This window comes from Saccostrea echinata, unplaced genomic scaffold, assembly GCF_033153115.1.
Source record: "Saccostrea echinata isolate AGI-Se365-2 ecotype Australia unplaced genomic scaffold, CSIRO_AGI_Sech_v1 ptg000033l, whole genome shotgun sequence".
NCBI classification, from domain to species: Eukaryota; Metazoa; Mollusca; class Bivalvia; order Ostreida; family Ostreidae; genus Saccostrea; species Saccostrea echinata.
Genome location: NW_026889782.1, coordinates 14592149 through 14615022, shown reverse-complemented (window position 1 = coordinate 14615022; position 22874 = coordinate 14592149). Strand labels below are relative to the sequence as shown.

At 34.1% G+C, this 22874-nt stretch overlaps 3 pseudogenes; 2 read left to right on the top strand and 1 right to left on the bottom strand.

The window, feature by feature from the left end:
• Positions 1-2029: 2029 nt before the first annotated feature.
• Positions 2030-3120, top strand: LOC133198169 (putative nuclease HARBI1; annotated as a pseudogene).
• A 1105-nt stretch (positions 3121-4225) lies between these two features.
• Positions 4226-5864, top strand: LOC133198168 (myb/SANT-like DNA-binding domain-containing protein 3; annotated as a pseudogene).
• Positions 5865-5918: 54 nt separating this feature from the next.
• On the bottom strand, positions 5919-7023 carry LOC133198167 (putative nuclease HARBI1; annotated as a pseudogene).
• Positions 7024-22874: the final 15851 nt, after the last annotated feature.

Here is a 22874-nt window from a genome sequence, read left to right as displayed (position 1 = left end):
AGCAGGATTGCAACAATGTTCATGATTTAAGGAAAATGTGAATCTTTATTGCTTAGGCAAAATACAAATGGAGATGAAACTCATCTTAGTTCTTATGTTTTCTATAATGTAGATATTGAAATATAACCCTGTCTTTCTAAACATTTAGACTAGTTATTTTAAAATTTGTGTTTCTTGGCTGGTTTATCAGACGATTTCTCTAAGTTACTTTTAATGACAACTTCAGGAATATTCTTATTCAACATTTAGGGGCTGTACATAGCATATCAGCCACAACATAGACTTTATTGATACACATGAAGAAAGTATGTTAGCATCATCTTGGAGAAAATTCAAGCTATGGTCAACTGAGTCGCCCATGGCCAGAAGCCATCGTGCAGGGGTTTTCTGAATATATTGATATTTAAGACAAATGCGCATACAAATCAAAGAACGCCAAGATACTTTTTTTTATTTTTATCTTTAAAATAATTCATAATTGGCATTAACACCTTTTAAATGAAATGCGTTGATAGCAAACAGTAATCGTGTTCAAATGTCTCATTAACCTGTACAAAATGTGGGCAGAGCAAAAACTTCACAGGTGGGATTAGGTACCCTTTGAGTAAGTATCCCCTGTCGACAGGTCAGAACTGCCCTGACCCCCTTACCATGATCGAATAAACGGAGAAATCCGTACACAATTCGGTATGATTGATTGACTTTAATATGTTGTTTTATTTCCTTTCTAAGAATTTTTCACTCATATAGAGTAGTAACCATATACGGTGAGGGGCTTTAAATTTAAACCTGTACTCGGCCCTGAGGGCCATTAAGCAGCGAGGGTTCTTTAATGTACTGTGACCTCGGTTTTTTAAGGTCTAGGTTTCATTCGATAGATCAGTGCCTATCACTGCTTTTGCATATGTTGCGCTTGGAACAGTTACTACCTATGTTTATGTCTTAGGTTTGACGCGGCACGACGAACGAAAATCGAACCGGGCTTCTCGATCATGAAGCGAACGCCCTACCACCAGGCCATCAAGACTAGTCCAATGCCGGCCTAACAATTTGTATGAAAGACGTCAATCAGCATATTCAAAGGAAAATGGAAATGTTATTGACGAGTGGTACCTATACATTGTTCAAGTCACAGAATAAAGACTTAGAGATAGGTCTTTCAACATTTTAATCTTTCAAACAACAAAACATGTATGATTGTATTGCAGCAGATTTGTGGGTTTTTCCACGTTTTAGTCCTTTAAACCAAAACAGGTAATGATTGTAATGCAACAGATTTGTACGTCAAACATTGCCAAGACACTTTGGCTCACAATATGAACATATCCGAGAAAGGGAGAACAGTTTCAATAAGACAGTTTGTATTTGTGGAAAAGGATGAAGTATAGACAGAAATAATGTAGAGACTATGATTGGAACTCGGAAACTGCATCAAGTAAGAAATACCCAGACATCGATTAAGTGGAAAGTAGTGTCGTCTGGATTTTTGCTTAAATTGTGAAATTGTAAAAATCCATGTCCTTTGTTAAAAATTAAATTTACGGATGATCGTACTACTTTCTTCTCATGTGATATATTTATTTACTTGACCGAGTGACCATACTTTTGGCCACTTGCATATGTCAGGGTAAAACCTGGATCAGTGTAATCCAGGCTTAAGTTTAGCTCAAATTTGTCGAGTCACTTGCACACACCAGTAATACTCAGATGAGATCAGCTCAGTATATTACCCTAGTTCTGAACCTAGCAACAGGGAGGTTTCAACTAAGGTCTGGCATAGAATGGATGATTGATTGTATGCTGTTTTACGTTCCGTTCGAGAATTTTTCACTCATATTATAGAGAGGTCTACATATACCGGTGAAGGGCTTCAAGACTTTATTCGGCACTCGGGGTCATTGAGCAGTGAGGTTGCTTTATCGTGCCAACGCCTACTGTGACACGGGGCCTTGGTTTTTAAGGTCTCATTCGAAGGACCCGCAAATTTCACTTCAAAGTGGCGAGTGCTTGGCGAAGGAACAGTTGCTACATGTACCTATTTTTTTATCGACTTAGTTCAGTCGTGGCCGTGATTCGAGCACACGACCTTCCGATCACGGAGCGAGCTAGAATAGATAAAATTGATATGGTGAATTATGTGGAAAAGCTCTTAAGAAGAGAAAAGGCAATAATAGATAGACAGAACCTATTTTTATTTTATTCTGAAGAAGAATTTAATGACAAATTTAGATTAAGTAAAGAATGTTTAATGTCCGTATTACAAGAAATTACAGAAAAACTGGAACCAAAACAAAGAAACTCTCTGCTATTTCTCCTCTCAATCAATTATTGCTTGCATTAAGATTTTATGGAACGGGGAGTTTTTTGAGAGTTTTAAGAGATTTGTCTGGTGTTCACGAGAGCACTGTTTCACGAATCGTTACAAGAGTACCAAAAGGACTTGCAACCCTATATAAAAATTATGTTTTATTTCCAACCGGGAATAAGCTTTTAGAAACACAGAGGAATTTTATGCAGCAGAGTGGAATTCCTGGTATGGGCTATAGACTGTACTCACATTCCAATTCAATCACCAGGAGGTGAAAGTGTCGAATTATTTCGGAACAGAAAAGGTTATTTTTCAATTAATGTTCAAGCCATATGTGACCATGAGTTGATGCTTACCAACATGGTTGCTAGATGGCCTAAGAGTACCCACGATAGTAGAATATTTTAAAATAGCAACATTTGTACACGGCTGGAAGGAAAAGAAATTCAGGGAATTCTGATAGGGGATAATGGATACTCACTCATACCCTACTTGATTACTCCTTTACTCTAGTGTACAAACAGGGAGGAAAGGCGTTTCAATTTTGCACTTTGTAATAGTCGAGTGAAAATAGAAAATGTATTTGGAATATGGAAAAGGAAGATTTCCATGTCTACGACATCAGCTCCGACTTATGTTATCCACTGGTTATTACAGCATGCTCTGTGTTGTATAACATTGGAAGGAAAGCTGCTGTCCCTGTTCCTGATGCAAGTGATGACGATGCAGATGATGTTCCAGTCCCAATTTTGCCAAACCAAAATCAGAGAGGACAAGCTCTGAAGTCTATCCTCATACGACATTTTCAGTAATATATGTACATTAATTAATATACTGTGGAATCATCAATGTTCGTGGGGACCAATGCTCGTGGATTTTGTTGGTCACCCTTATCAATGAATTTACATCCCCACTAACAATTATTTTGCCAGCATATTTATTCATTGAATCTTCTGTATATACGAGTTACCCATGAAATAGCATCTCCAGGAACCAACAAAATTTTGCCTACCCATGAACATTGACCCCCACGAATTAAAAATGATTCCAAAGTAAATTATCTCAATTTCCCAGACACATTTTAAAAAAATAATTAGACAATATTGAGAAATATATTGGACAAAGCTGAATTTGTTACAATTTTTATACAAATGGTTGCCAAACACCAGCAAAATTATTGGTTACATCATTGCTCTCTGAGGCAATTGGATTATTATTTGATCCGCGTCGCATCATTTCATTTTCAAGTTTCTGTTTCTTCAATATAAGAATACTTTCCTTTAGTTTCAAGTTTTTCATTTTTTGTTTATGTTCCACTTAAGCCATTTCAAGGAGTCTTGGTTTAACTTTGTCTTGATATCCTACTGTTTGCTTTCTATTCTTTGTTTCACCAGTAGCAGTATGTGGAGGGGGGGGGGCGCTGGAGGTTGACTTGGATAAACAGGATGATTGTGACGATTCCTTCTCTAAGTTTGAATCGTCAATATTTTGTGGGAGTTGTTCCTCTTTTTCTGCTTCATCACCGTGAAAACTTGCATCATCATCAAATGCGTTATCAAGTCTGTTTATTTGCTGAAGAATCATTTCACCGATTGCGCTTGAAAATTTATCTATATTTTTCTCCATTACTCCTCCATCAGTCTTTTTTTCTGTCTCTTCGATCTTTCGCAGAATCAGCCTTTACACGCGCTTTCAAATTTTTCCACAAAGATTTTAATTGCATTATACTTCTGGTATTTACACAATGCCTTGTATTGAATGCATTCTCAATATTTTCCCATTCCTTTTTTCTTACAGATCATTCTTCCATCATTTTGTTTACGTTAAATTGTATATATTTTTTCACTCACTAATTCAAGAAGTATAGCCTTTTCCAATTTTGTAAAATTTGGTGCCTTCTTTGATGCCATATTCAAAATGAATCCTGGTTTAACCTACACTCGAGTAAAAGATGCCTGAGTGACAGGTCAGGAACCCAACAACAGCTCCCCTGAGTACAACATAGGTTGAGGTTAAGTCAAGTTTACCTGATCCTTTATAGCCACATGCATACCTGTAGCTCAGGTAACCTTGATTTAATAGGTGATCTGGGGACTAGATAACCCTGTCTTAAACCTGGCTTAAGCTGCACTCAGGTGAGAAGTAGTTGGGTTGCAAACCTGTGACTCAACTCTTTCTTACCTGAATACGGCTTAAGATTATCTCATTCCTTGAAAATAACGGTAACAAGACAGAAGTCAGCAAATTTTTCTGAATTAGAAAAAGAAATTTTGTTAGAGCTTATCCATGGTAAGAAGGACATCATAGAAAATAAGCAGAATGATGATAGAATGGTTAGTAAGAAGAACACAGAATGAATAAACGTTGAGAAGAATTTAATTCTAAGACACGGTGTAAACAAGAGAACCATAACACAGTTGAAATCATTATGGAAAAATCTAAAAGCCAGAACGAAGTCTGTTGTTGCTAAGGAGAGGAGAGACAAGAAAACGACAGGTGAAGGACCATCTGGGAAAAGCTTGTGTAACGGGAGAGGAGAAAAATGCAGCGGACCAGACCGGGATTCGAACCCAGGCCCCCTGAATCTCCAGTCAGGTGCTCTACCAACTGAGCTATCTGGCCACCGGCGATCGAAGCCGTCTGACCGCCACACTTGGATAAAATTTCCAGCACCATATCCGAAATGCTTCCACAACAAATTTTTAGTTTGAAAATTCATATGACGATGATGCAAGGCTCCATGGGGATGAACCAGAAGATGACAATGAAGATTCAGATGATAATGACGAGGTATATTTTGGTTAACATTATTGCATTAAAACAATTTTAATTAAAATTTCTTTGCATACATGTACTAGTATCCGCTGTAGATTTCTTATTTTTCAACCCACCATTTTTGTCAAATTACGAGAACATGAAAAAATCGGGCGCACCCAACATTTATAATAATTTTTTATAAAGAATCCGTTATTAAAAATAAAGGTGCGATTTTAAAATACGTGAAACAAAATCTCACGATTTTACAGTGTTATTAAATCCTCGCGTTTCATGAGAAATCTAATGTATGCATGCTTTATTGTATTTTTTGACAAAAACCATTACATCAATAATACTGTATATTTTATTTACTCATAATAATTACAATCATTGTTTCACTTTTCACAGATACTGACAACCAACACAATTCAGGAGGATGTGCCGATAATGTCGAAAGAATCCGCTAAACCGCCACAACCAGCGTCCAGAGTTTCTGGTACTAAACGAAAGCTGCTGGTCCAGGACGTCAAGACCAAGTCAAGAATAGGCTCCTGGAAATGACAGAAATAGAACATAGTAAAAAGATGACAATCCTCCAGTTGCAAGAGGGCATACTAAAGTTAAAGAAACAGAAACTAAAGAACGAAATGAAATTAAGTGAACATAATTTGCCAGTACCTCAACCACTACATGTGGGGGTACAGATTCTAACAACAACAGTTGCTATTTCTGGCAGCCATATGCACAATTTATAGTATTTTGCATATTAACAAATATAAAGCTTACATTAAACATTTAAGAATTGAAAAATTAAATTTATAATCAATAAAACTTACTTGTTCGTTTTTTTTTTTTACTGATAATGTATCAAAACTGCTCTTAAAGCCTCCCCCCCCCCTTGGTTTGCATTTGGTGGCACCGGAACTAAAACAGCTGTACCTCCTTCATCGTCATCATCTGGTACCGGGATGGCAGCTTTCCTTGCAATATTGTACAATACTGCGCAAGCAATAATAATGTGCAAGGTTGTAGAAATCTTAAACCTCAACTGGTTTCGAAGGCAAGGAAAGCGTCTTTTCCAAATGCCAAATACATTTTCAATTTTAACTCGACTGTAGTGTTACTCAAAGCGAAATTAAAGCGTCTCTCCTGTGGTGTCCGGCAAGTAAGAAGGGGTGTTATTAAATAAGGTTTGAGAGGGTATCCATTATCTGCAATCAAAATCCCAGGAATATTTCTTCTTTCAAAACTAACACAGACACTACTGTTCTCAAAAATCCGACTGTCATGGGTACTTCCCGTCCATCTTGCAACCACATTTGTAAGCATTGGATCATCGTCACAAATTGCTTGCACATTGATGGAGAAAAATCTTTTCCTGTTACGAAAAATTTCTGCCGTGTCACCTCCAGGTGATTGTATTGGATGATTGATTGTTTATTGTTTAACGCCGAGTCGGCAATATTTCAGCCATGTTTGGGCGGATGTGAGTGTAATGGGATATGGATATGGGTACAGTGTATTGCACCCACTATTCCCGGAATACCACTATGGTTCATAAAACCTCTTTGGATTTCAGTTTGTTTATTTCCTGATGGAAATACTACATAATTCTTGTAAAGCGATGCCAATGCAGACGATACTCTCTTCACAATGCGAGAAGTTTAACTTTCGTGAACTCCAAAGAGATCTCCAGAAACTCTGAGGAAACACCCAGTTCCGTAAAACCGTAAAGCTATTAGTAGTTGATCAAGAGGTGCTATTGATGAAACCTTTTGTTTTGGCTCCAGGTGTTCCTCAATTTCATTTAATGATTATATTACACATTCCTTTCTTAAACGAAATCTGTCAATAAATTCCTCTTCGGATTAATTCAAAAAAGGGTTTGTCCTGTCTCTTACCATTCTTTATCGCCTGATGAGTCTTTCCACTAAATAAATTTGGTCTATATATCTCATCAAAATAATATTCTATCACTTATATAAACTTCCTTTAAACCTGCCCATTACCTGGTTTACAGTAAACCACAATTCTGAGCTCTACTCGGATAAATCAGAGAGGTCTGCACGTGATTTGATAATTTTGAACCTGACTTAAGCCTAGATTACCTTGATCCAGGCTTAAGGAAACATGTGCAAGGGGCCATATGAAACCCTGAAAGAAAACAAGATGCCCAAAGGTCTTAACGGTTCTCCGAGTATAAAACAACACTGTGAAGGATCCATAGAAGTATAAAATAAAAGAAACACTGATAGATGAAGATATATTGCCCGGAAGCTATAGAAATACGATGATCAGGGATCAACAGAATAGTCGTGTACAAAGTAACAAATCTTACAAAGCAGATTAATTTATTTGCCTGTACTAGTGCACTTTCCAGTGCTAATACATCCCATTTATCACCATTACGGTTACCACACAGACTTGAATAGAACAATATTGCTTGAGTACTTACATTAACCTCTCTTGGTCTTTGAAGAACATTTAATGTACAAAGAGATATTTTTGTCTCATTTTTATTTATTATTTACAAGTCTACCTGACCGTTGAAAACTATGAAAGTATTTTTGTTTTATTCAGTAAAAAATTAATGTATAATTGTTATATCTAATTCACCTATCAATTACATTAAAGTGATTATATAATTTCATCGGTGAATAGTAAAGGTGATAACTTCTCTCAGTAGAGTACAAATTTCCCTTTAAGATCAATAAAGCACTGCCCAGCACTAGAATACATGACCCAGTGGTCGCGAATTTCTCAATTCTGGTAAAAAATGTCTTTGCCCATTACAACTCTGTACTCTGTTTGCTCCTAAATGTCCAAGAGCAGGGAATTTTAAGAAGATTTTTAAAGCATTAATACATTTTGGTTTCAAAGAAATAATGCATTTTACTAGTTCATAATAAATAGAGTCTCATCCCCTCCTCCATAACTTCTATCGCAAGGGCTATGAATTTCACAATCTTGGAAGAAGCATCCTTGTTCATCATAATTTTCCAATTAGATTGTCTACTAAATACCCAGAGGCAGAGAAGAGTTTTAAAGAACTTATGCATTTTCACTTTACGATCACTAAAGCCCTGTCCTTATACAAGAACCCTTGACCCAGGGGCCACGAATATCACAATTTTGGATTAGGCACCCTGGTTCATCATAATAATGCATTTAGTTTACTTAATATACCCAGGGACAGAGAGTAAGATGTTTAAATTATTTTCACTATATAATTAATAGAGCTCAGTACTTACACCAGAAACCCTGACCAAGGGGCAATGAAGTTCACAATTTTTGAAGAGGCACCGTTGCTTACTATTACCATTCATTTTGTTTATCTGCTAAATACCCAAAAGCAGAGAATAATCTCGAGGAATGCTGTGTACACGTAAATGCATTTTCAACAAACCCCTAGCCCATTACCAGAACCCCTGACCCTGGGGCCATGAATTTCACAATTTTTGAAGAGCCATCCGTACTCATCATAATCATGCACAATTTGTTTGCTAAAAACCCAACAGAGCCCCGCCTTAGCACCAGAGTCCCTGACCCGGGGCCATGAATTTCACAACTTTGGAAGAGGCAACCTTGATCATCAAAACCATGCACTTATTTTTTTTTGGCTTGATACCCAGGAGCAGAGTATAAAATTTTCAACAAAATAATGCATGTTCACTATATGATCAATATAACCCTGCCATAAGACCAGAACCCCTGCGCCAGAAGCCATGACTTTCACAATTTGGAAAGAGGCGCCCTTGCTTATCATAACCATTAACGTATTTTTTCTGCTAAATACCCAAGATCAGAGAAGGTTTTCATAGAAGAAATGATTTTCACTATATTAACTCTAGCTTCTAGCTATATTATCTCTAGCTTCTAGCTATATTATCTCTAGCTTCTAGAGAAGCTGAAAATAAGCAAATATGAACATACGACGACGGACAATACAGCGATAGGGTACCCGAGTGATAAATAAAAACATACATCTCTACACGTCTACACAAAATAAATCTAAGAACCATAAGTAAATAAAACCAAAAAAAAAAAAAAAAAAAAAAAAAAAAAACCATCTCCATACATAATTATTGACCATAGGTGATCCAAAGTTTTTTTTAACAGATAAAGAGTTAGACAGTCATTAAACTATATCCCCCCCCCCCCCGAAAAAAGTCTTCCATTAATGGGGCATAAAAAATCTCTCTCGAAGCAAATTATGTGCTGTTAAAGAAAGTTAATAAATTATAAATTAATAAAATACAAATTGGAAGTGGGGGTGTCTGAAATTGAGTTGCGTACCCTGTATACGAAGATTGTACCTGTGAGGCGGTGGTTCCGGATCACTGCCAATTCTGAATCAATTTGTAAGTATTATGCAAATGTCTTAAGCTACTGAAGTGATTGCAACATTCAAAGGTTTCAGACATTCGAATGGAACGGCTATAGAGAAATACAACGCTGCAATTTGTTGCCCCTGTAATCTGCACGTGAAGTAAGCGAGATTAACAGACCAAATCTCTACTTTGTTGTATACAAAATATGTAAAGTAGTTCATTTTTGGTCACAAATTTTATTTCATGGTCACGATTTAATTTAAAAAAATTCTCATACCATGTCCTATACCAGTAGATTTCGATGCTTTTCAATAGAGTCTTTGTTCTTCCCCAGTGTAAACCTTTCGGAAATAAAATAAATTTATTGATGATTGTTCAATTCTAAGGAATTCTAATCCTGATCCGTTATTTCTGGAAATCATTGAATGAAATTGTGATAATCGTTTCATGGTTATTTTGGATTGCTTGTGCAATAGTAGGGTGTCCGTGCAGACGTCTGTCTGTCCGTCTATAACTATATTTTTTTTAATCAAAATGCTACAGTTATACTATTCCTCCATTTTTGTCTGATTTCAATAAAACTTTGCATACTAGTTGACTACCGTCTACGATATTAAATTCTGTCTATCATTTTTTGATTTTGGTGAACGGTATTGCCATGGTTACTAAAAATAGAAATTTCTGTTAAATACTTTCAAAATGCTACTTCTCCTACAATTTTATTCTTATTTCAATATAAATCGGCACACAAGTAGACAGCACTATGATACATATTTCATTTTATCAACAAATTATAATTTATTCTGTACACATGTTGGAAAGGGTATAATTCAAATTTTTGTGATACATGTTACATTAAATGTAGAGAGAGGGCGAATTAAGTTTTTAGAACTTGTGCCCAATCCCATTGTATATATTTATTGCAATAAATTATGTTCAATTAAGTCAAATCAAATCAACAGATTATACAAAATCACAAAACAAGTGTATAATCGTATAATGATATAAAACCGAGTCTTGTGTACGGATTTATACAAAGAAAAATCATTTCAGACGCAAACTGTCAAACAACAGTTCAAACACACTAGGACAGTGTATAGGAGTGAAGTGACAGGATAATTAATTTTGATTCTGAAAAGCAGTCCAGTCCAATACGAAAAATCGTAATATTACGAAAAATTGTAATATTACGAAAAATCGTAATATTACAGAATATCGTAATATTATTCTTATATTATTATTTTTCGTAATATATTTAAATTACGGAAACTCGTAATATAGCTAGTTGTGAGAGACTATATTACGAGTTTTCGTAATGCAAGACAAAATTAAGCAATGAAAGAAACTGAATGGTGTGTAGCGAACTATGACGTCAGAAATATATAGAGGATATTCAATGTTTTGTAGATGAATGTGGAATTTATTTCACGAGTGGGACAGGATTTTTTGATATTTTCACGAGTGCGAAGCACGAGTGAAAATATAAAAAAAAATCCTGTCTCACGAGTGAAATAAATTCCATATTCATCCACAAAACATTGAATTTTCTGTTTATTACATTTTCTTTGATTTTCCCTTTGTCTCTGTCTGTTCTTAACACACTGTCATAGGCTTGACGTCATAGTTGAGCGGTTGAGACGTCATAGCTTAGCAGTTGTGAGATTGAAAACATTACATAGCATGAATTTTAGCAACATATTTGGGAAGAAAATTGCCGTTTTAGCTCCATGAAGATGGTTACTTACTAGCTCTATCTTATGACAGGCCAGAAATTATTTTTTACTTACTTTGATATCCTTTCACACTGTGAGAAAATATCATTTTGGTATCCTTTCACACTGTGAGAGAATATCACTTTTATTCAATAAATAAATCACAGTATTTCACTGTTGAAAATGTAATAAATTAGGTTTCAATGATACTAATAACACGTGGTCACTTTGGTCAGTGACGTCTATCGAAAAATACGGAAACGCAAGAAGAAAGTACTGCAAGCGATGGGTGAGTGCACATTTTGTTCTATTATTCTTAAGTGAGATTTTTCCAAGGGATGGGACCAATTTTCCATAAAACTTCAATGTATCCTCAAGCTTTTCACATTGTTCCATATTACCCGAAATCCCTAGATTTCTTCCTAAATCTACCCTAAAAATCAGACCCTCGTCTCAAACAACGAGATGTTACGGGGGATAACTTGTACGACTCTCGTCAAGCTCTGACTCCGCATGCATTTAGATTAAACATGTTAAATGCATCGAATTCGAAACTAACAAGAAAAATGAGGTTCTTTACCGAGGCGAAGTTGAAGATTTTCAAACATTTCCTGATCCTTACAAAAAATCAGAGTTAAAATTTGAGACACAATTTAAATATACGCCATTGCTCAGATACAAAAGTACATTCGTATGAGCATGTCAAAGTAGATAAGAAACACATCAAGGGCCGGAGGGGGGGGGGGGGGTAAGAAAAACTGAAAAATCCCAAAAGTTTAATTATAAAAGGAAATAAAGAAATAATAATATTTTTTCCCCTAAATTTTGTTTGTTTAATTAGTTTGGGTTTGTTTTTATGTGTGCATGTTTTATTATATTATCAATATTTTATTATGTTCCCCAAACGGAGTTTGGGAACATATTGTTTTTACTCTGTTTCTTATTATTATTATTATTATTAAGGTCTTCCGTCTCCAACGGAAGGCCTTATTGTTTTCGTTCGGTTTCTTTTTCCCTATTATTATTATTATTAAGGTCTTCCGTCTCCAACGGAAGACCTTATTGTTTTCGTTCGGTTTCTTTTTCCCTATTATTATTATTAGGGTCTTCCGTCTTCAGCGGAAGACCCTTCTATTATTGTATTGTTTCTTTTTCTTATTATTATTATTATTATTTTTTTTCCTACACCGGTATCTCAGTAACGGTTCGGTGGATTTTTATGAAACTTTCGGAGATGATAGGGAACGATGTTCCCTCGGTACGTTTTTTTCATTTTTGATGATTTCACTTCCGGTCGCGAAATATGACGTATTTTTGACGTTTTTCTGCAATTCCGGTCTGTCCTACTCCAAAGAAACTGCGCAAAATAGAAATTTGAAATTTTCAGGAATGATAGAATTGTGACCTTGACATGTGCACCTGACTTTTGAAATTTTAGGAAGATGTTTAAATTTTTCAATTTTTAAAGTTAAATTTTTCAAAAAAAAATTTTTAATCTAATTTTAAATTTTTTTATATTGTCAAATAGATCTTGGCGAGAACTTTCCAAAAATGTATTTGTTTTGCATGTGAGTACATTAATAAACAATATATAAGCTCAGGTGTGTTAGGACACTTGAGTGCAAGTGTACTTTTAGATCTTTTCTTTAAAAAATCATTACTCTTTTATTTCTTGACCGATTTTAAAACTTTTTACACCGTCAAATAGATCTTTACGAGACCTTTCCAACAGTATATTTGGTTTTATTGTAAGTGCACTAATAAAGAAAATATGAGCTCAGGTAAGTTAGCCTTTTGTTTTGACAGGACATGTCAAAATCATTGTCAAGGACACTTGCGTATAACCGTACTCTTTGATCCTTGGCAGATATCCTTTGATTTCTTTTAAAAAGCATTACTCTTTTATTTCTTGACCGATTTTAGAACTTTATACACCATCAAATAGATCTTTTCGAGACCTTTCCAACAATGTATTTCTTTTGTTTGTAAATGCACTAATAAAGAAGATATGAGCTCAGGTATGTTAGCTTTTTTTTGACAGGACATGTCAAACTCATTATCAAGGACACTTGTGGATGACCATACTCTTTCATCTTTGGCGGATATCCTTTTATTTTTAAAAAATCTTTACTCTTTTATTTCTTGACCGATTTTAAAACTGTTTACACCGTCTGATAGGTCTTCCTGTGACCTTTCTTACAGTATATTTGTTTTGATTTTGGGTGCAATTTTAAAGAAAATATGAGCTCAGGTGTGTTAGAGAATTTTGACGGCCCATGTATAAGTTATCGATTTTCTTCAGCGACGTTTAATACACAGTGACCTAGAAGAAAGCAAGGACATTCAATTAAGTCTGAAATAGTGATTTCATAATGTACCTGTGATTATGAAAATTTGTGTATTCTATTTAAATCATTGAAAGTTTTGAATACTGTAATTTCAAATTTTAAAACCTTTAAAATCGTAGGATTTTGATATATCCTCTAATGTTGAAAGCGATAAGCTCCTACTTGATGAATTTTTATTACAGCATTTAAAACTTCAAAAATTTTCAAATTTGGAATAACTTAAAAGCCTTAAAATATGAAATCAAGGACTTCTAAAATAATGAGAACATGAATGAGAGTGATTTGGAGTCTATTGGAGGTCAAAAAGAGTGAAATTTAAACGATTTAAATTTTTTTTTTAAAAATTCAAAACTGCTTCCAAAGATGGAGAACATCATACAATGAGGTGAAATCTCTCAAAGGTCAAAGGAAGTAAAATTTTATAGATTTAATTTTTTTCAAAAAATTTAAACTGAATCCAAATGTTAAAACAAGGACTGTCTCTGTATTTTGAAAGATGTAGAACATCAAACAATGTGTTTTGAATCTCTAAAAGGTCAAATAAAGTGAATTTTAAAGGATTTAAATTTTTCAAGAAATTTAAATTGAATTCAAATGTTAAAACAAGGACTATTTCTATATCTTGAAAGATGGAGAACATCATATAATGTGTTTTGAAATCTCTCAAAGGTCAAATAGAGTGAAATTTAAACGATTTAAATTTTTCAAAAAATTTAAATTGAATCCAAACGTTAAAACAAGAACTATCTCTGTATTTTGAAAGATGGAGAACATCATACAATGTGTTTTGAAATCTCTCAAAGGTCAAATAGAGTGAAATTTAAACGATTTAAATTTTTCAAAAAATTTAAATTGAATCCAAATGTTAAAACAAGGACCATCTCTGTATTTTGAAAGATGGAGAACATCATACAATGTGTTTTGAAATCTCTCAAAGGTCAAATAGACTGAGATTTAAACGATTTAAATTTTTCAAAAAATTTAAATTGCTTCCACAAACATAAAAAACGCAACAAATGATTTTCTCTTCCTTCAAAATATGTAAGTTGACTTTTGTTTAATATTTCAGTGCAATTTAAATTTTTGGAAAAAATTAAATCGTTTAAATCTCACTCTAATTGACCTTTGAGAAGTTTTAAAACACATTGTATGATGTTCTCCATCTTTCAAAATACAGAGATAGTCCTTGTTTTAACATTTGGATTTAATTTAAATTTTTAAAAAAATTTAAATCATTTAAATCTCACTCTATTTGACCTTTGAGTGATTTCAAAACACATTGTATGATGTTCTCTGTCTTTCAAAATACAGAGATAGTTCTTGTTTTTACATTTGGAAACAAATCGAATTTTTTGAAAATTTTAAATTGTTTGAATCTCACTCTATTTGAACTTTGAAAGATTTCAAAACACATTGTATGATATTCTCCATCTTTCAAAATACAGAAATAGTCCTTGTTTTCACATTTGGAAGCAATTTAAATTTTTTGAAAAATTTAAATTCTTTAAATCTCACTCTATTTGACCTTTGAGAGATTTCAAAACATATTGTATGATGTTCTCAATCTTTCAAAATACAGAAATAGTCCTTGTTTTAACATTTGGATTTAATTTAAATTTTTTTAAAAATTCAAATCGTTTAAATCTCACTGTATTTAACCTTTGAGAGATTTCAAAACACATTGTATGATGTTCTCCATCTTTCAAAATACAGAGATAGTCCTTGTTTTAACGTTTGGATTCAATTTAATTTTTTTGAAAAATTTAAATCGTTTAAATTTCACTCTATTTGACCTATGAAAGATTTCAAAACACATTGTATGATGTTCTCCGTCTCCCAAAATACAGAGATAGTCCTTGTTTTAACATTTGGATTTAGTTTAAACTTTTTTAAAAATTTAAATCGTTTAAATCTCACTCTATTTGACCTTTGAGTAATTTCAAAACACATTGTATGATGTTCTCCGTCTTTCAAAATACAGAGACAGTCCTTGTTTTCACAATTGGATTCAATTTAAATTTTTTGAAATATTTGAATCCTTTAAATGTCACTCTCTTTGACCTTTATGTGATTTCAAAACACATTGTATGATGTTCTCTGTCTTTCAAAATACAGAGATAGTCCTTGTTTTAACATTTGGAAGCAATTTAAATTTTTTGAAAAATTTAAATCGTTTAAATCTCACTCTATTTAACCTTTGAGTGATTTCAAAACACATTGTATGATGTTCTCCATCTTTCAAAATACAGAGATAGTCCTTGGTTTAGTGGTTGGTTTCAATTTAAATTTTTTGAAAAATTTAAATCGTTTAAATTTCACTCTATTTGACCTTTGAAAGATTTCAAAACAAATTGTATGATGTTCTCCAACTCCCAAAATACAGAGATAGTCCTTGTTTTAACATTTGGATTTAATTTAATTTTTTTGAAAAATTTAAATCGTTTAAATCTCACTCTATTTAACCTTTGAAAGATTTCAAAACACATTATATGATGTTCTCCATCTTCCAAAATACAGAGATAGTCCTTGTTTTAACATTTGGATTTAATTTAAACTTTTTGAAAATTTTAAATCGTTTAAATTTCACTCTATTTAACCTTTGAGTGATTTCAAAACAATTGTATGATGTTCTACGTCTTTCAAAATACAGAAATAGTCCTTGTTTCAATCAAAATGACACCTCATCGAAATCGGACGGAAGACCCACTCGTTGCTCGCAACGAGATCGGATCTAGTTATTATTATTATTCTTACCGATTTTGTGCACGCAAGTTCTCGGTAACGTCTTGGCCGATTTTTATGAAACTTTCAGATCTGATAGGTATTGATCTGAACCTTATTGGAAATTTTTTTCGTTGATGACGTCACTTTCCATCTCGAGATATTTAGGATTTTCTGATTTTCAGAGGGTCGGCTTGTCCTGGAAACTCCTCCGAAACGACTTAAGATATTGAGTCAAGATTTTCAGTGAAGGTAGAGGAAGGTTTGTAGATTTGCAGGCAGGTGTCCAAATCTCTCTAGCGCAAAAGGCGCCGAAGCTCGGTAGGGCTCAAAAAATGTCTCAGAAACATCTCACAAAATTTTACACCTTTTCTTTCATATCTTCATACATGTTAAGAATTTGTTAAAACATATAGAAGAAAAGTTGTGCAAAATGATACAACCTTTCATTTGATATCAAGAAAAAGGGGCTGACCCCTAAAATTAGGGGCTCAGAGGCGCCAAAAGTCTTTCATCTTTAACTCTTTAACGATCAATAATTTGTAATACATTACTGAAGCAAAGATGTTTATCTTAATGATTTACAACAATATATGATAAGATTCTGATCATATGTTACATAATAAGGGGTCAAAAGGGGCCAGAATGCTAAATCTTTGATGCTGTATATCTGGAAAAGGGAAAATATTTTGATAAGCAATACTGAACAAAAGTTGATCAGAATAATGTTCTAAACAATATGCACCCTTTCAATTTTTGTCAAACGGCCCCATTAAGGACTTGGAGGGGTGACCCCTAAATATTTCCATTCAGTATATCTCCACAACGAAAAGAAATCTCTCAATAGTTGTTGAACAAAAAGTCTTCAAAATCACAAGACCTTTTATTTGATATCAAGAAAAAGGGGCTGACCCCTCAAATTAGGGGCTCAGAGGGACCAAAAGTCTTTCATCTTTAACTCTTTAACGATCAATAATTTGTAATACATTACTGAAGCAAAGATGCTTATCTTAACGATTTACAACAATATATGATAAAATTCCGATCATATATTACGTAATAAGGGGTCAAAAGGGGCCAGTATGCTAAATCTTTGGTGCTTTATATCTGGAAAAGGGAGAATATTTTGATAAGCAATACTGAACAAAAGATGGTCAGAATAATGTTCTAAACAATATGCACCTTTTCAATTTTTGTCAAACGGCCCCATTAAGGACTTGGAGGGTCGGCCCCTAAATATTTCCATTCAGTATATCTCAACAACGAAAAGAAATCTCTGAATAGTTGTTGAACAAAAAGTCTTCAAAATCACAAGACCTTTTATTTGATATCAAGAAAAAGGGGCTGACCCCTCAAATTAGGGGCTCAGAGGGGCCAAAAGTCTTTCATCTTTAACTCTTTAACGATCAATAATTTGTAATACATTACTGAAGCAAAGATGTTTATCTTGACGATTTACAACAATATATGATAAGATTCTGATCATATGTTACGTAATAAGGGTCAAAAGGGGCTAGAAATCTAAATTTATGATGCTTTATATCTCGAAAAGGGAGAATATTTTGATAAGCAATACTGAGCAAAAGATGGTCAGAATAATGTTCTTAACAATATGCATCCTTTCAATTTTTGTCAAACGGCCCCATTAAGGACCTGGAGAGGTGGCCCCTAAATATTTCCATTCAGCATACCTCCACAACGAGAGGATTTTTCTGAATAGTTGTTGAACAAAAAGTCTTCAAAATCACAAGACCTTTCAATTGATATGAAGAAAAAGGGGCTGACCCCTCAAACTAGCTGCTCAGAGGGGCCAAAAGCATGTCATTTATAGCTTTTTGATCATGTTATATAAATCAAAAGAAGGAAATCTAGATAGGGAAGTCTATATATTATTATCTTTGAACAAAGATCATAGTCAAAATCATATCTCATCTTATCGAAAAATCGGACGGAAGACCTACTCGTTGCTCGCAACGAGATCTCATCTAGTTATTATTATTATTCTTACCGATTTTGTGCACGCGAGTTCTCGAAAACGTCTTGGCCGATTTTCAAGAAATTTTCAGATCTGATAGGTATTGATCTGAACCTTATTGGAAATTTTTTTCTTTGATGACGTCACTTTCTATCTCGAGATATTTAGGATTTTCTGATTTTTAGAGGGTCGGCTTGTCCTGGAAACTTCTCCGAAACGACTTAAGATATTGATTCAAGATTTTCAGTGAAGGTAGGGGAAGATTGGTAGATTTGCAGGCAGGTGTCCAATTCTCTCTAGCGCAAAAGGCGCCGAAGCTCAGTAGGGCTCAAAAAATGTCTCAGAAACATCTCACAAAATTTTACACCTTTTTTTTCATATCTTCATACCTGTTAAGAATTTGTTAAAACATATAGAAGAAAAGTTGTGCAGAATGACACGGCCTTTCATTATATATCAAGAAAAAGGGGCTGACCCCTCATATTAAGGGCTCAGAGGGGCCAAAAGTCTTTCATCTATAACTCTTTAACGATCAATAATTTGTAATACATTTTTGAAGCAAAGATGCTTATCTTAACGATTTACAACAATACATGATAAGATTCTGATCATATGTTACGTAATAAGGGGTCACAAGGGGCCAGAATGCTAAATCTTTGACCCTTCATATCTCGAAAAAGGGGAACATTTTGATAAGCAATACTGAACAAAAGATGGTCAGAATAATGTTCTAAACAATATGCACCCTTTCATTTTTTGTCAAACGGCCCCATTAAGGACTTGGAGGGGTGGCCCCTAAATATTTCCATTCAGTATATCTCCATAACGAAAAGAAATCTCTGAATAGTTGTTGAACAAAAAGTCTTCAAAATCACAAGATCTTTCATTTGATATCAAGAAAAAGGGGCTGACCCCTCAAATTAGGGGCTCAGAGGGGCCAAAAGTCTTTCATCTATAACTCTTTAACGATCAATAATTTGTAATACATTACTGAAGCGAAGATGCTTATCATAACGATTTACAACAATTTATGATAAGATTCTGATCATATGTTACGTAATAAGGGGTCACAATGGGCCAGAATGCTAAATCTTTGACCCTTCATATCTCGAAAAAGGGGAACATTTTGATAAGCAATACTGAACAAAAGATGGTCAGAATAATGTTCTAAACAATATGCACCCTTTCATTTTTTGTCAAACGGCCCCATTAAGGACTTGGAGGGGTGGCCCCTAAATATTTCCATTCAGCATATCTCCATAACGAAAAGAAATCTCTGAATAGTTGTTGAACAAAAAGTCTTCAAAATCACAAGATCTTTCATTTGATATCAAGAAAAAGGGGCTGACCCCTCAAACTAGGGGCTCAGAGGGGCCAAAAGTTTTTCATCTATAATTCTTTAACGATCAATAATTTGTAATACATTACTGAAGCATAGATGCTTATCTTAACGATTTACAACAATATATGATAAGATTCTGATCATATGTTACGTAATAAGGGGTCACAAGGGGCCAGAATGCTAAATCTTTGATGCTTTATATCTCGAAAAGGGAGAATATTTTGATAAGCAATACTGAACAAAAGATGGTCAGAATAATGTTCTAAACAATATGCACCCTTTAAATGTTTGTCAAACGGCCCCATTAAGGACTTGGAGGGGTGGCCCCTAAATATTTCCATTCAGCATATCTCCATAACGAAAAGAAATCTCTGAATAGTTGTTGAACAAAAATTCTTCAAAATCACAAGATCTTTCATTTGATATCAAGAAAAAGGGGCTGACCCCTCAAATTACGGACTCAGAGGGGTCAAGAGTCTTTCACCTTTAACTCTTTAACGATCAATAATATGTTATACATTACTGAAGCAAAGGTGTTTATCTTACCGATTTACAATATATGATAAGATTCTGATCATGTTACGTAATAAGGGGTCACAAAGGGCCAGAATGCTAAATCTTTGACGCTTTATATCTCGAAAAGGGGGAATATTTTGATAAGCAATACTGAACAAAAGATGGTCAGAATAATGTTCTAAACAATATGCACCCTTTCAATTTTTGTCAAACGGCCCCATTAAGGACTTGGAGGGGTGGCCCCTAAATATTTCCATTCAGCATATCTCCATAACGAAAAGAAATCTCTGAATAGTTGTTGAACAAAAAGTCTTCAAAATCACAAGACCTTTCATTTGATATCAAGAAAAAGGGGCTGACCCCTCAAATTAGGGGCTCAGAGGGGCCAAAAGTCTTCAACCTATAACTCTTTAACGATCAATAATTTGTAATACATTACTGAAGCAAAGATGCTTATCTTAACGATTTACAACAATATATGATAAGATTCTGATCATATGTTACGTAGTAAGGGGTCACAAGGGGCCAGAATGCTAAATCTTTGACGCTTTATATCTTGAAAAGGGGGAATATTTTGATAAGCAATACTGAACAAAAGATGGTCAGAATAATGTTCTAAACAATATGTATCCTTTCAATTTTTGTCAAACGGCCCCATTAAGGACTTGGAGGGGTGGCCCCTAAATATTTCCATTCAGCATATCTCCATAACGAAAAGAAATCTCTGAATAGTTGTTGAACAAAAAGTCTTCAAAATCACAAGGTCTTTCATTTGATATCAAGAAAAAGGGGCTGACCCCTCAAATTAGGGGCTCAGAGGGGCCAAAAGCAATTCATCTATAGCTCTTTGATAATGTATATAAATCAAATGATTGAAATCTAATTAGGGAAGTCTATATATTATTATCTTTTAACAAAGATCATAGTCAAAATCATATCTCATCTTATTGAAAAATCGGACGGAAGACCTACTCGTTGCTCGCAACGAGATCTCATCTAGATATTATTAAGGTCTTCCGTTTCAGACGGAAGACCTTATAGTGATTCTACTGTTTCTTTTTATTATTATTTTTTTTTCCCCCTTTTCTTGTCGGAGCGTTTTCTCAGAGATGGCTGGACGGATTTTCTTGAAATTTTCAGGGATGATAGAGAATGAAAATACCCCTAGGCGTTTTTTTCATTTTTTCAAAATTCACTTCCGGTCGTCAGATATGTCCGATTTCCGTTTTTTTCAAAAATATTTTGTCCCAGTCATATCTCAGAAAAGGTAAGAGATTAAGACACCAAACCTATACGGTTAATAGATCTTGAGGAGTAGGCAAAACCATTTGGGTTAAGAGCGTCAGCCGTCACTTCCGGTCGTCACAGGAAGTGATCAAAGAAATCGAAATTTTCAACTTTTCTTTTTTGATTTTTTTCTTTCATTACATTGTTGCATCTTATTTGTAGATTCGAAATATGTTAGTCTTACCGGAACCAAAAACGTCAACTTCCGGCTATAAGTGAAAAACTGCATAATTTGAGTATTTTACTTTCCCATAAATATTTTTTATACATAATGTATTTGAACTGATTTTTGAATATGTTATCAAGACTGCAAATGTCTAGAGTAACGTCAAATATCTTTGTAAAATTCACTTCCGGTCGCGCGTTTAAATGTCCGCAAAATGAGAACTTGTCCGAGTGAGATCTCAGAAACGGTAAGAGATTTAGACACCAAACTGATAAGAGTATTAAACCTTGAGAAGTAGACAAAACAATTTGGCTTAAGAGCGTCAGTCGTCACTTCCGGTCGTCACAGGAAGTGATCAAAGAAATCGAAAATTTCAAATTTTCTCTTTTGAAATAAGACTTGCATCATATAATTGTATCTTTTTCACAGTTACGAGATGTCTTGGTTCCACCGGAAACAAAAAACGACAACTTTCGGTTTTAAGAGAAAAACTACATAATAGGGGTTTTGAATTTCCCCCAACATATCGCTTATAGATAGAGTTCTTTAAATGATTTTTATATATGTTATTGAGACTGCAGTTGTCTAGATTGACATGAAATATCTTAATAAAATTCACTTCCGGTCGCGTGTTTTCTTGTCCACAAAATGAAAAGTTATTTCAGCGAGATCTCGGAAACGGCATGAAAGTAAAACACCAAACTTGTAGGAGTAATAAAACTTGGTGAGAAGGCAAAACACATAGGGTTAAAAGCGTCAGCCGTCATTTCCGGTCATCACAGGAAGTGATCGAAGAAATCGAAAATTTCAACTTTTCTTTTTAAAATTAAAATTTTCATCACTTTATTGCTTCCCTTTCGCTGTTTTAAAATATGTTAAATTCCACCGGAAAAAAACTTTAAACTTCCGGTTTTAAAAGATAAACTACGTTATTTCGTGGTTTAGCTTTCTCATAAATATCACTTATAGATAAGTAATTGAAATGTTTTTTTTTTTTTTTTTTTTTTTTTTTTTTTTTTTTACATATGCTGTAGATACTGCAAAAGTCAAGAGAAAATTCAGAGATTTTTATTCAGTTCACTTCCGGTCGTGTGTTTTCTTGTCCTCAAAATTAGAATTTGTTCTCACAATTGTTCGGCAACAGTAAAAGACTGAACTCTAAAACTTTCAGGACTTATAGTCAGTCATCAGTTCATTTGCTTGGTGTAAAAATCGTGTGTCGTCATTACTTCCGGTCGTGAGAGGAAACGAAGCAAAAAAGTATATTTTAAGTTATTTGGTTTCTACATAAGTTTTAGGCTAATACCGACGTTGGAAAAGACATGTTCATGCAAACAGGAAGTCGTATAACGGAAGACCTTCTCATTACTAGTAATGAGTTTCTAGTTATTATTATTATTTTTTTCCCCTT